Raw genomic sequence first — 6,000 nt, forward strand, 5'->3', positions numbered from 1 at the left:
AAAAAAAAAAAAAAAACTAAAAATTCAAGTCAATCAGGTAATATTTAGGCATTTTAAAAGTTATTATTTTAAAAAAAAGAATAATAAAATAAGAAGTACACACATTTTAGGCTTTGAAGAAACGAGAACAAATAGGCAATGTCTTTGTGAATTTAGAAAAAAATACATAATAAATAAATTCATGTTTTTCAGAGAATTTTGGATTTTTTGTTTATCGAGTCATGTTACGATTCAGATCTAAATTTTTTTTTTTTTAAAAAAACCTAATGAACAATTTATCGTATGGATGATCCATTAACTTATGGGAGACGTGTGTGACATTTTTACCATTCTTGACTACAACTTACATTGTATTAAAAAAAAAAAGTACAATATACAGTAAATCATGCATCCAGTATCAAAAGCATAGCTTCATTATATACGGTAGACTGGTACTGGAAAATAATTAATTTAACTCTAATTCATTTTCGAAAAATACGTAATTTTCGCTTCACAAATTTCGAAATTAGAGATGCATATAGAGAGGTCATTTCATCGAACAGATCTCCGTTATCAATGGCATAAAAATTCACAATACTATAGAAAAATAAAATAAAAATCTCACTGGCACAAACATTGACGCACTGCTACTACGCAAGCCACCGTTGATCTGTGTTACGCAAAATGCAAACCTCTACCTGTACTTCATGTACAATTACTGGATTACCCTATTAATAGATTGATGTGAATTATGTATATTATGAGAGAAGTGTGTACACCCAACCATTTATCTTAAAATACTATTATTTGGGTGTTCAGTGGTGCATGGTAGCATACGTAGATTAATGCATTGGGACACTGTAGGGCAGCAATCAGCTTTGCAAGTAATATTTTAAGTTTCATTAAAAAAAAATGCAAATAATTATAAATTCTTGATGTTAGTTAGTCTATTATCTGTGCTGAACTACAAAGAAAAACCTCATGCGCAGCTACGAAGAGAAAGCAAAAAAACACGAATGTTTTATGAGATATAAAAGCCTCGTGGATAAGTCGCTTTCTGTCACAATAGCTTTTCATATTTCACTTGGAATTAGTGGAAAGAATATCCCATGACTGTTCTGTCATTACTTTGGATCCCTGCGTCCTTGTGCATGCATAGCTTCAATGCAGGAAGTGTAACGTTAAAAGGAAATTCTAACCAACCAATTCTAAACAAAGCCAACGCAATAAATAGCATAGATGAAAGTCAGAGATAAGGCAGAATACCAGTACGTACTTTCAACAGTGGTAATTAGCTGCAATTGCATTGCAGGTTCTGCCGTTGCAATTCTAAACGTGTAAGAAGAGAATTATAATTAAAACAGACAGCCAAAACTGAAGGTATCCAATCAGCAGAGACAATGCTGGCATGCACTTTTACAGGGAAGAAAGGGAATCAGATAGCAAGAGACTACATTAAAAAAAAAAAAAAAAAAAAAAACGTGCCTTAATGTTAGGCCCACCACTGGGAGGAACTCACAATTGGGAAGTCTCAATAACTGCCTGGTCGCTAAGTTAAGGGGAATTTTTTAAATTATTTTATTACTTTATTTATTACTTTATTTATTATTATTATTATTATTTGCAAATTTTGTTAACCCAGGAGCTTGAAAATGTGATGATTTCATATTAAGAACATAATACAGGCATAAATATTTCATACAAATAAGTATATATCGTTGTTAATGAGATAATTGTATTACGATAAATAATACTGATTTTTTTTTCCCTAACTTGTTGGAAGTATTTTTTATATACGTAAAACAAAATTTTAAAACCGAAACAGGATCATGACTCAAAATTTAAGGATTACAAAAAATAAAAAATATTTATTACAATTTACTATTACAAACCATATATGTTTTATAATAATAAAACTATAACATGAAAAAAAGAATACTTGTAATTTTAATAATTTTAATATTTGCTTCACCCTTCTGGCCAATGATGTTATGTTATGTAATTTTAATATTAATATTTTAATAAGAACCACAGGATTTAATTGGAATCAACACACTGGAGCCGTCTTCCTAGATCTTCCTAGATATCTCAAAGGCCTTCGATAAGATCTGGCACCAAGGCCTCCTCTACCAACTTATCATCGCTAACCTTCCACTAAACATGATACACCTGATCAAATCATACCTCTCCAACAGGAGGATGCAAGTCAAAATTAACGAAACAGTCTCAACCCAATGGAAAATCCTCGCTGGAGTTCCTCAAGGATCACTGCTAGCCCCGATCCTGCTCAACTTCTATATGGCAGACATCCCTCAAAATCCTCTCACATCCACCATCGCCCTTTATGCAGATGACACGGCTATTCTAGCCAGATCTCGCTACCAAAAAACTACAAGACACCATCCTGAATCTAGAAAAATGGTTTACCGACTGGCGACTACAATTAAACCCCCAGAAAAGCAAAACGATTCTCTTCACAAGAAGACGAGCATCCCCCCCAAAGGAGACATCACCCTGTTCAACTCCAAAATTCCCTGGAAAACTGAAGCAAAATATCTCGGAATAATTCTCGATAAGCGATTATGCTTCAGCCACATCAAGAGCACATGCACCAAAGCTTCAAAAGTTATCGCCCAGCTATACCCCTTGATCAACAGACACAGCAAACTAAGCTCAAGAAACAAAATTATACTGCACAAGACAGTGATCCGTCCCACAGTTATATACGCCTCCCCAGCCTGGAGCCATACCTCCAAGACAAACATCCTCAAGCTACAAAGACTTCAGAACAAATGCCTGCGAATGATACTGGACGTCCCGTGGTTCATCAGGAACGCCCAGATCCATATAAATATCCCCTACATCTCTCCACTACTACGCTCCCTAGCAGAAAAATTCTTTATGAAGACATCTACGCATCCAAACCAACTAATACAGCAAGCAGGAAACTATGACGGTAATGACCACTGGAAACATAAAAGACCGAAAGCCATCCTAACACCCAACGACGAATAACCACTTCTGCCCACTCAGGGCGAGCTAAAATAGCTCACAAATCTCTCCCATCACTGCTCCCGAAACAGATAACGGGGAATATGAAAAGCGTCAAGCTTCACCCTCTGTGCCATATATGTCCTGCGTCCTGTAATTTTAAGAGCTGCAGCAAATGAATATGAATATGAATAACAGAAGTTGAACAATGCATCGATCTATTTACGAAAGAACAACAGAAACAAATAATAAAAACAGTTTGAAACTCTGATATTGGCACAAGTTACTATGTTTCTAAACTATAAGTTTATACATAAAAGCTAGATTCTTGGCGACTCTTCGTCCAAAATTGGCATTCTCTGGCAATAATGTAACTTAGTAACGATTTACTCAAAAATCCTGCATGTGTCAATCAAAAGAAATGCCTCATAAGAAATACATCTGACTGCATCGATTGCCAACAGTATATTGACGTATTAATATTTAAGAATGTAAATAAAACAAATGCTAAAGTTCATCTCTCTTTTAGAATTCTAAAATGCTTTAAAAGAGATATATACAGTATATATAAAATGATTCATAAAAATGTATGCACTTCAAAGTCATAATTTATGTGTTTACTAAAATGCAGTTTGTGTGAGTGTATACACACAATGCCTGAATAGCACGGAAGGATTATATGTACATTTGAGGAATGATGTGATTATCAGTGCATGCAATGTATGAAACTATTTAAAAACATAAAGGTGAATAATGGCTTATAACACAACAAGAGCGCTCCTTAAAAAAATAAAATAATAAAATAAAAATTCTTATGATAGTCCTATCAATATCAAATAAAAACAGTTCCTAACTATGATATGATACGTTGCGGCTCTTAAAATTACAAGTATTCTTTTTCTTTGTTATAGTTTCATTATTAGAAAACATATATGGTTTGTAATAGCAAATTGTAATAAATATTTTTATTTTTTGTAATCCTTAAAATTAGAGTCAAGATTCTGTTTCGGTTTTAAAATTTTGTTTTATGTGTATAAAAATTTTTTATTTTATTGCTATTACGAATGACAAAGCGATTTGAATACAAAAATAATAAATAAATAAAAGATCAGAAACAAACATATTATTGATTGATTGTTACGTGAATATGCCTATAATTAGAATTACGCATACTGTATAAAATTATGAAATACGTATGTAGCATACTGCCGCTCTCAAATCGCAGTTTCGAAAGTTCCCTTCTCCCCCCCCTACTCTGAAGATGATGAGCTAAATACTCAGGATATCAATATACCTATATAACAGTGGAAACGTACAAATTGACACAATTTATAGGTCATTGCTAATTTGCACAAACACACAGCTATACGGAACACATGTGATAGTTGCCCTTGGCAACACTAGAGTAGCTGCAGTGTATACGCAGTCTCCACGTAAATGATGTAACATGTTTCATTGCTATTTGAATAAGAGATTGTCGTATGTCGTACTCTCCATTGTTTGCGCATTTTATTGCTTTTATTTTATTGTTATTATTATTCCTTTTATAAATTATAGTAAAAAAAGGTTTCAGTAAAATAATTGCAAAATATAGAAAAAAAAAAGTTTTAATTATTTTAAACATTTATAATAAATTTCTTTAGTGGCTGTGATTAATCTCATGTTGCATTTTAAGTGACAAAACTAAGGAAATCTCTCTCTCTCTATTTATATATATATAAATATATATATATATATATATATATATATATATATATAAATATATATATAAATATATATATATAAATATATATAAATATATATATATAAATATTTTTTTTTAAAGGTATTTTAGTGAGCTCTGCTCTAAAAAAATGCCATATTTACACACAAACTCACACATTAGCATATTGAGTTAAATATTAAGTAAACACAAACAGGAAGTTATTAAACTGCAATTTTGTCGTAGCCTTGATAAATCACGCTCATAATTATCGAATACACATTCGAAGGAAGCTGTCAAGGGAACATTCAACCTGTTCAAAGATGCCGACTCCCAAGTCCAATCTATAACTAGGTTGCCTTTAGGGTATCACACAATCTGTTTCCATGAAGACCAGTAATAGAAGCCTCTCGGAGCATCTACCAGTTTCTCTAGTGCTTCCGCAAGAAACAAGAAAGGGAAAAAAAAAACACTAAAGAAATGCCTATCTTTGAATTACACTTGAAACTACTACATGCTTTACTGTTACTCACGCTCACACACACACACACACACACACACACACACACACACACACACACACACACACACACACACACACACACACACACTCCTTGCATCTATAAACTTTCCTGTGTAATTCATGACCGAAGAAGAAGAAGAAAAGCAGAGCCATCGTGTAGAACGCCGAGAAAATAAACAAACGCCTGCATGTCCGGAGGTCCAGTTCACCCAGCGGCAGCCTAGTAACACAACGTCCATCTCTTTACGCTGGAGACTACGGCTAGCAACTACTATAGCAACAAAACTTCATCTTACCTTGCTCTGTCCGCAGCTGCAGTCTTCAATTATCGCTGGTGTTGGTCAAATAAATATCCCGGTAAATAACAGAGCCCACTTTTCTGCTGGAAGTCCCAATAAAAACCCGGGTCAGCTACAATAAGGCTTCTCCCTATGGAAGCAGCAGATCCACGAACGCTGCCAGCGCGTCCGTGCACGCGACTGACAACATCCGCACGTAGCCCTGCGCGCGGCGGGCTTCACATTCAGTGACGTCACACCCAGTGCTCTTGGCATAATTCCCCAGTGACGTAGAAGAAAAGGTGGTGGATGGGTGGGTTGAGCTTGACGTAATTTTCTTGAGCCAGACCGTATGATTAAAATAACACTTAGCTCTATTATTGTTGAAAGAAAACGAAATTATCTGGTTTACTGAATTAAATAGAGATCGCTCCTGCTTTCTTCGAAGATACCGAATAGTCTTTTCAGAGAAAATATTTTATTTTTTCCTCCCCTCGTTTCTAAGCAGAATTTGTCGATCGCATTTA

The 6,000-nt window shown here is 34.3% G+C and overlaps 1 protein-coding gene across 1 annotated transcript in view; it reads right to left on the reverse strand.

Moving 5' to 3' along the window:
* The window catches only part of LOC150092848 (LIM domain only protein 3-like), a 98,822-nt gene extending 93,163 nt beyond the window's left edge, over positions 1-5,659 (reverse strand). Inside the window, exon 1 of the mRNA XM_090414497.1 lies at positions 5,492-5,659. The gene's annotated coding sequence lies outside the window, so the exon portion shown is untranslated. The remainder of the gene's footprint in view (positions 1-5,491) is intronic.
* Between the last annotated feature and the right edge of the window lie 341 nt (positions 5,660-6,000).

The sequence above is a fragment of the Typopeltis vanoorti genome, chromosome 25 (assembly GCF_054136105.1).
Source record: "Typopeltis vanoorti isolate ZY-2024b chromosome 25, IOZ_Tvanoo_1.0, whole genome shotgun sequence".
NCBI classification, from domain to species: domain Eukaryota; kingdom Metazoa; phylum Arthropoda; class Arachnida; order Uropygi; family Thelyphonidae; genus Typopeltis; species Typopeltis vanoorti.